The sequence below is a fragment of the Nelumbo nucifera genome, chromosome 4 (genome assembly GCF_055504915.1).
Source record: "Nelumbo nucifera cultivar China Antique chromosome 4, China Antique-T2T, whole genome shotgun sequence".
NCBI lineage: Eukaryota > Viridiplantae > Streptophyta > Magnoliopsida > Proteales > Nelumbonaceae > Nelumbo > Nelumbo nucifera.
Window position 1 is genome coordinate 57,939,058 of NC_142652.1, and position 7,050 is coordinate 57,946,107.

General features: G+C 45.9%; 2 long non-coding RNA genes across 2 annotated transcripts; one reads left to right on the forward strand and one right to left on the reverse strand.

Annotated features, from left to right (window-relative positions):
* Positions 1-371: 371 nt before the first annotated feature.
* Positions 372-2,750, reverse strand: LOC148800549 (uncharacterized). The gene is made up of 3 exons (XR_016085418.1): positions 2,611-2,750; positions 807-1,021; positions 372-621 (listed from the first exon to the last, which is right to left on the reverse strand). It is a non-coding gene; the product is annotated as an uncharacterized LOC148800549 (long non-coding RNA).
* A 3,118-nt stretch (positions 2,751-5,868) lies between these two features.
* Positions 5,869-6,827, forward strand: LOC148800550 (uncharacterized). Its single transcript, XR_016085419.1, has 3 exons — positions 5,869-6,009; positions 6,107-6,483; positions 6,571-6,827. It is a non-coding gene; the product is annotated as an uncharacterized LOC148800550 (long non-coding RNA).
* Positions 6,828-7,050: the final 223 nt, after the last annotated feature.

The following is a 7,050-nucleotide window of genomic DNA, read 5'->3' on the forward strand; positions in this document are numbered from 1 at the left end:
TTGACCCCCGCTAAGGATCTCACTGATTGGTACATCAAAGACAGCCCAATCCGACACCTAGTGTAGTATCATAATCGAGTCTAGGGGTCGGGTGTAACTTTCCAGTTTTGCCCATCAATCTCCAAGGTCCAGGGTAATACTAGAACTCTGGTCCAGTTCAAAGATTCAATTAATCCTACACTGTATGTGCCTAGGGTCTCACCCTGGCAGCTGAGACAGGCCACCCCAACCGACTTGGTGGCACCACAGTGTCAGCCTTGTCAGGATAGGTCTCCCCAGACCGACCCACCGGCTGTGAACATTCTAAACTAACACGAGTCTCATTAAGTGTCCAGTTTAAGGGTATTACACAGAAACATACCAAGGGAACATGAATCAAATATGTATCTTTATTCATTTACAATAAACTCATAAAGTACATCATTCTGATTGAAGCTAAGGGCATACAAAACTGTCTAACATAAGTTGTCCAAATTTTCCCTATAGTATGGGTGCATGTTCCTAATGCACTCCTCCACCAAGTCTACTTCTTGTACTCTGTCATCATGAAACTCCCAAGTTGCGTGTTGGAACCTTTACACATAATTTCTTAGATCTTTTGTCCTTTCTTACTTGGCATTCCTGTTGGAAGGGTTATAAAATGAGTTTGACATGGCCAAATCAAGTTTGGTGGCTAACAGAAAGTTTAATAATTTTCTAATCTAATATGGGAACTGATTTTCCGATGATTTTGAAATCTGAAATTTCGGGATTGATCTTCTATTGAATTAGACCAGATTTGAAAATCAAATTAAAACTAATCATACCTGACATGGATACCACAATGTGTAGCTCTTATAGTGTTAGTTCACGCTCAATATTAGTCCCAAAATCGACATCCAATTAAAGATAATGTAATATGTATGTGAAGCCGATTCAGCAACATCATTTCAGCAAAAACTTGTCTACAACTTGTTTGGATCGAAGTGGGTATGTGAACCTTATATGCTCTGGTGTTTTCCTGCAAAAGCACAATAGAGGACTGATGGAAATCAGCCCCTATCACAAATGAGTCGAGTTGGGGTTTCTAGGAGGCAAAAGGAGAAGAAGGGAGAGCAAGAGAGTTCTTAGTCCCTTATATAGAGAACTCTCTAACCTAATTAGGAGCTAATCGAAAATCGAATTTGGATTAGAACTTCATCTTTAATCGATAAGAACCCTCTTCTTAAGAGTATGAGTGCTACATTCCCAGATCCATGCCCATTTTCAACCTAAATCACATGAGAATTTAAGTTATTGTCATGTGATCACTTAACTAATCATATTAATAATGGACCTTAGGCCCATTTTCTCTAATGGTTCATGTTCCAAGGTGTTGCATGGACACTTTGGGCTTAAATATTGTAGAGTGGGACTCACGAAGGTCTCACACAAGTCTATAAGAGTTTGGCCCCAACCCTAGTAGAGGTTAGGCTGAATTTACTATTCAGGGGCAGAGCCCTTGACCCAATCAGCTTAGGCTTAGTTTGACCCCAACATTTACATATAAATGATCTTTGGATTTAATCACCCTATGAAGACCCAAGGATAATGGGCTTATATAAAATAAATCCCATCATGTAATTAGCATTGTAATGGTCTCTTGCACCTAACCTCTCGGCCTATAATCATCACAACATTGCCCATAGGGAACAACCTCTTCATTGGCTGCAAAATGTAGTGTCACACTCTCTTCTTGGATAGATCCGAGATTAAAAACTTTTACAAACCTTTTTTATAAAATAGTAATATAACATATAAATATACTTTGCAAATCAAATTTCAAATAGCGTTGAAATCCACTACCGACAGTTTAGGTTTCCATCAGAGAGAATGTAAACCTTGATATTCATTTTGTTTAACATAGGGGCCAATCCCTATCGCTACAACACTACAAGAAAAATGATTTTTAGCGACAGTCAAAACTACCGCTAAAAGTCCTAAAAACTGCCGCTAGAAGTTTTATTGACAATCAACGAACTGCCGCTAAAAGATTTGTTGCTAAAGGTTTCTAGCGACAGTTTTGGTGACTGGCAATAAAACTTAGAAAACTGCTGCTAGAGATAGGGCTTATAGTGACAATCACAACTGCCGCTAAAAGAATGCACCGACTATCGCTAAAGGTTTAGCCCATATATTTCAGTTGTAGTCAGGACTGCCACTAAATCTCTAATTTGTGTTTTTCACCTAACCAAATAAGCTCGAAATTTGTTCCAAATTTTAGTTTTTAGTTTTTAAACTCATTCTTTAAATAAATTTTGCAAAATTACTTTTATGATTGAATGATACATTTGAGTCCATAAGGTAGAATCAACTATGGGGTCTATGATAAAATTGGATAAATTACAAAACCCCTCTATACTATGGGGTCTATGACAAAGACCCCTGTATTTTGTTTTTCAACAAAGACCCCCCTATACAAAGACCCCTTAACCGTTAAGTCAAATAACGGAATGCGTTAAATTACTAAAATACCACACTAAACTTTTTTTGCCCTTTTTCTCTAAAAACCGTTCTATTTTCTGTCGTCCGAACTGGGCGGATTACTAGATCTATGATCGGAAATTCCACCATTGATTAAAGATACTATACCTGAAACGCAACTCACTTTACTAGTCTCCACATTATCAACCACGACGTCCATTCCTGTGTGAAGGCGATCAGTCTAAAGAAAATGCTCTGTCGACATCCCCTTGTTGCAGCATCCGGTTTCAGGTGAAATCCGACTTAGATCTCCCCTGTTGCGGCATCTCACACCAAGCTACAGCACGACATATCTCCGCTGCTGCCACCATTTCCGTCATCCCCCCTCCCATCCTGTCGACTCAAATTGCCCAAACTCTTAATCAACTCCGAATCAAATTCACCTACCTCAAATTCCTCCGACATCGTCCCAGTCTCATCCAAAATCCCCGTTTTATCCATCGCAACCTGCGGTGGTGGCGGCGGCAACGTCAATGTCGGTAGCAGTGGTGGTGGCGGAGGATTCGTCTCTAAAGTTTGATTGGATGTGATAGAAGCAAGACCAAGCGTTTTATTAGCCTTGGGAGAAAGAGTCACAGATGGGGTTTGAGCAATAACTGGGTTTTGCTGGCGGGAGCTGAAGAAGATGAGCGGTTGGTACCCATCTGAGTAGTGCCTTCCGAGGTAAATCAGAGTAAAGGAAATGAGAGCGAAAGCTGAGACCTTCATGAAAAACGAACCTCTCAGGAATTCCGGGATGTTAAAGCCTTTCATGGCTTCAAAAACCCTTCTTCCAGAGAAGAAGAAGAAGAATTAGAGAGTGCTTGTTCAGAATATTTTCTGATCTCTTTCGATCCGAAGTTTTGTTCGCGTGAGAAGAAAATTAGAGAAGAGAAATCTGTTGAACGGCGTGGACGAAGAGGAGTAGAAAGGGTTGCGGCAGCGTTCGACGATGTAGCTCGGGCTCATCTTTGCGACAGCAGCCGTAGTGAGCACTTGGCGGAGAGGAGCTTGAACGACGTCGACGAAAATCTTCTTTTCCCATTCGGAGGGTAACTCCAGCACTCCATTTTGCAACAACAGCGCTCGACGACACCATGAACGCCATGAACGGCTAATCTGAGTTGGCTTCAAGGATCTCATAGAGAATAACTCAGAAACCGCATGTTAAGTTAGGATGGTTATCCAGATACCAGTCCAGAGCAAAATGACAGAGAAAAACAAAGCAGAGAATACGGAAAATAACAGAGGAAGATGCGGTAATAATCAAGCTTACCTGATCTTATTTTTGTCCTAAAAGAATGAACGCTGCAACAAAGGGAAATACGTCCAGGTCGTTAGTTTCACCTTTCAGATCATGCTCGCATTAATTACTTGTCATAATTACATGTGATGCGGCACGATCCGGGCACTCCTAACTGGCTGATGACTGGCTCCTTGCTGGCAACGGATAGCATATGAGAAGACGAAGAAGAAGGATTCCCAGGGATTTGCCCGGTGAGAATACTCCGATGCTTAAGTTAGTACTGTGTATGAGGAGTAAAGAGAGAAAAACGAAAGCTAAGAGTGGAGGTCGCGCTTTTTCACTATATTCGAGAGGTTTTAGGTCTCAAGAGAGCTTCTCCTCTGCCCTGAGGGCTTTTATAGGAGCGCTCTTGCGAGATCGGGCATAACCGCCACTGGGCTCCTATCACAAGCATTACCTGCCAGGTCTGCGTAGGTGATCGTTATAGTGTACTATCCGCTTCGATTGAGTGACACGTCCCAAAGGGGCAGGCACGCCTCCATTTGTCGAGAGACGTGGGTACAGACTGTCGAAAGGACAAGGACTGCGCCGCCAGTCGAGAGACGTAGCGCAGTCTGTTCGGTACGGTCTTGTCAGATGGAAGCTTCCTGAGAGCGTCGCATCACTCAGTCGCAAGTTACCTCGTAGTGAGCTATCCTTGCCGCGAGCTACTTTGTAGCAAGCTCTTTGGGGTACTTCGAGGTGACCCTCATCAAGGTTGGTCTTTGGGGCAGTTCTTCTGCCCAGGTGCTAGAGCGAGCTGGTCTCCCTAGCTCGCGGGCTGAAATAGTCTTGGAGTATTCCCTTATTGGTAGCTCGGGGAACCTGGAGCTCGCGTTGTAGCGAGCCTCTCCTTTACCTCGCTACCGCGTAGCGGGCTGCTTTATGGGCTTATCACTTAGCCATACTGGAACACAATGTTGAGCTGTCGCTTACGCTGAGTCAGCGTCCACGTGTCGCCGTTTCATATGTTAGGTCAAATCATCCTTCATCAATTGCCCCCCACTCCTTGGGCTAAGAGTGCCGCCTTAGCGCGGGGAGTTTATGAAGCGCGATGGACTGATTTGACCAAAATTCAAACTTGATTGACCGTAATAAATGCATTTGCGGGAATCAAGAGATCTTCTGACTTCTCCGACTTCTCGGATTCCGAAAATGTGCTGAGGTGGCCTTTAATTCTGAATGTTGTGCGGTTGCGACTACCTTAATCATGGAAGATGTGCCGCCAATTGCCTTCGGTTTTAAGATGGCGTGCGGTTAGGGCGCCCGCGGGCCGTTGGATCTGTTTTGATCCAGGCCATCGGTTTGAGAGGGCGAGGGCTATAAATGGGGAGCCCCCCTCGGCCCTACCTCCGTCCACACCATCTTGCTTTGGATTCTGAGGTTGCGTACTTCGCTTGGTCTACTTGAGTTTCTCAGTCCGCCCCGTTCCATCTACTTTGGTGAGTCCCGATCGCCGTCAGCCATGTCTGGGTACCCACGCCATACCTACCACAGGGGCAATGGTCAAGATGATGATGATGCTCACTCAAGCTCGGGGGGAGCTTGGGAGCATATCCCGGAGGCTCGGGAGGCCTCTGGCAACATGGCGTCCACTTCTAGGGGGAGGGAGCCTGATACCTTTGGCCCTTCCTTGATGATAGCGGAGAGGCTCAGGTCTCTGATCCGCTACTTTCGCCTTCCTGGGGACCTGGTTTACAGCCTCCCTACTGGCAACTTCCCTTGGGAGCATGGTCCCAATGACATAGTGATCTTTCAGGAACAGCTCGAGGCTGGCCTGCGTCTTCCCCTGCACCCCTTGATAGTGGAGGTGCTGAACCACTTCAACGTCACTATATACCAGCTTCACCCCAACGCTGTTCGAAACATGGTTGGGACTATATCCCTATGTCACGAGTATTGCCTCCCTTTAGACCTTGACATTTTCGCCTCTATCCTTTGTATAAAGAATGCTACTCTTGGGGTTCCTCCGGAGAGGCGCTTTTACTACCTCTCTCCCCGTCGCGGCTACAAGCTCTTGTACGAGCTGCCGAATAGGATCCCCGCCTGGAAGTGGTACTACTTTGTGGTCTGTAACCTCGAGGGGTGGCCCTTTCCCACTGCTTGGAGGGGCACCATCTAGGACCCCGGGGCCGAGCTGGACCCTGAGACTCGGAAAATGATGTTGTCCTAGGCGTCGGTAGGCTTCCTTTGCTCGGACTACTTGGCAGAGGAGAAGCTCGTGCAGGCAGGCTTGAGCCCGGGTATGTCAACCTTTTAGGTTGCGTAGTGTTTTGTGACCATTGTGTACACATGCATTTTGCTTTCCTGTTGGACTAATATCTTGTGGTCTTTTGGCAGCCATCATGTCTAGTGCCGATTCGCACCGGCTGAAGAGGACGCGCCCCGACCGAACCCCTCCTTCAGGAAGCACTAAGTTTGGGTCTGCCGAGCCGGTCCTGCCCTCTCCTCCACCCGAGGTTCCGATGCCCCCTCCTGAGGGGACTAGTGGGGTCAACCCCGGGGGAAGCGGGTCCTCTCTGCCGGGGGAGGCCCCCTTTAACCCCCTTCAGCCCCGTCCTTACCCCCGGTTCCCAGTGGGGAACTGTGAAGGGGTAAACGATTACTTGGTAGCTCGCCGGAGGAGTCGAAAGGCAATCAATAATGACGAGATCGCTTAGTGGGGAAACATGGAGCCCGGGGACCTCTCTGCGTTCGCCTCTGCCCACTGCATGGTCGTAAGTGGCTCTTTTTTTTTTTTTTTCTTTTTCCGTCTTGTTTTGTGCCCTTTTTCGCTGTCTTCTGATCTTCTTTTTCGCCTATAGGTAAATTCCGCCATCCATGCCATGGCTCTCCAGACGCACATCCATCGCATCGACGCCCTTGACCAACGTGCTACCAATCAGAAGCTCCAGGTCGAGCTCGACCGGATCCAGGGCGAGCTCCATCACACTCGCAAGGGGAGCGAGTCTCAGGAGCTGCTCGTTCACGACCAGGAGGCTCAAATCGCTCAGCTTACTAAAGAGAGCGCACGCTATAAGGTTTTGCACTCTACATATTTGCATTTGTACACCTTCCGAACTAAGCCTTAGTTGCAAAACTTGTGATTGAAGTGATTCAAACCCAAATCACCCAGAGCTAAAGCCTTATCTACACTTTTAATCCATTAAACCATATTTCGCACTATGACAACAAGTGAAATAGAATATTATTTTATCAATTCTAGAGTCCATATGTAATGCGGACAAATAACATACATTTGTGTCCAACTCAATAAAAAATACTATTCAAAACTAATATTTTGT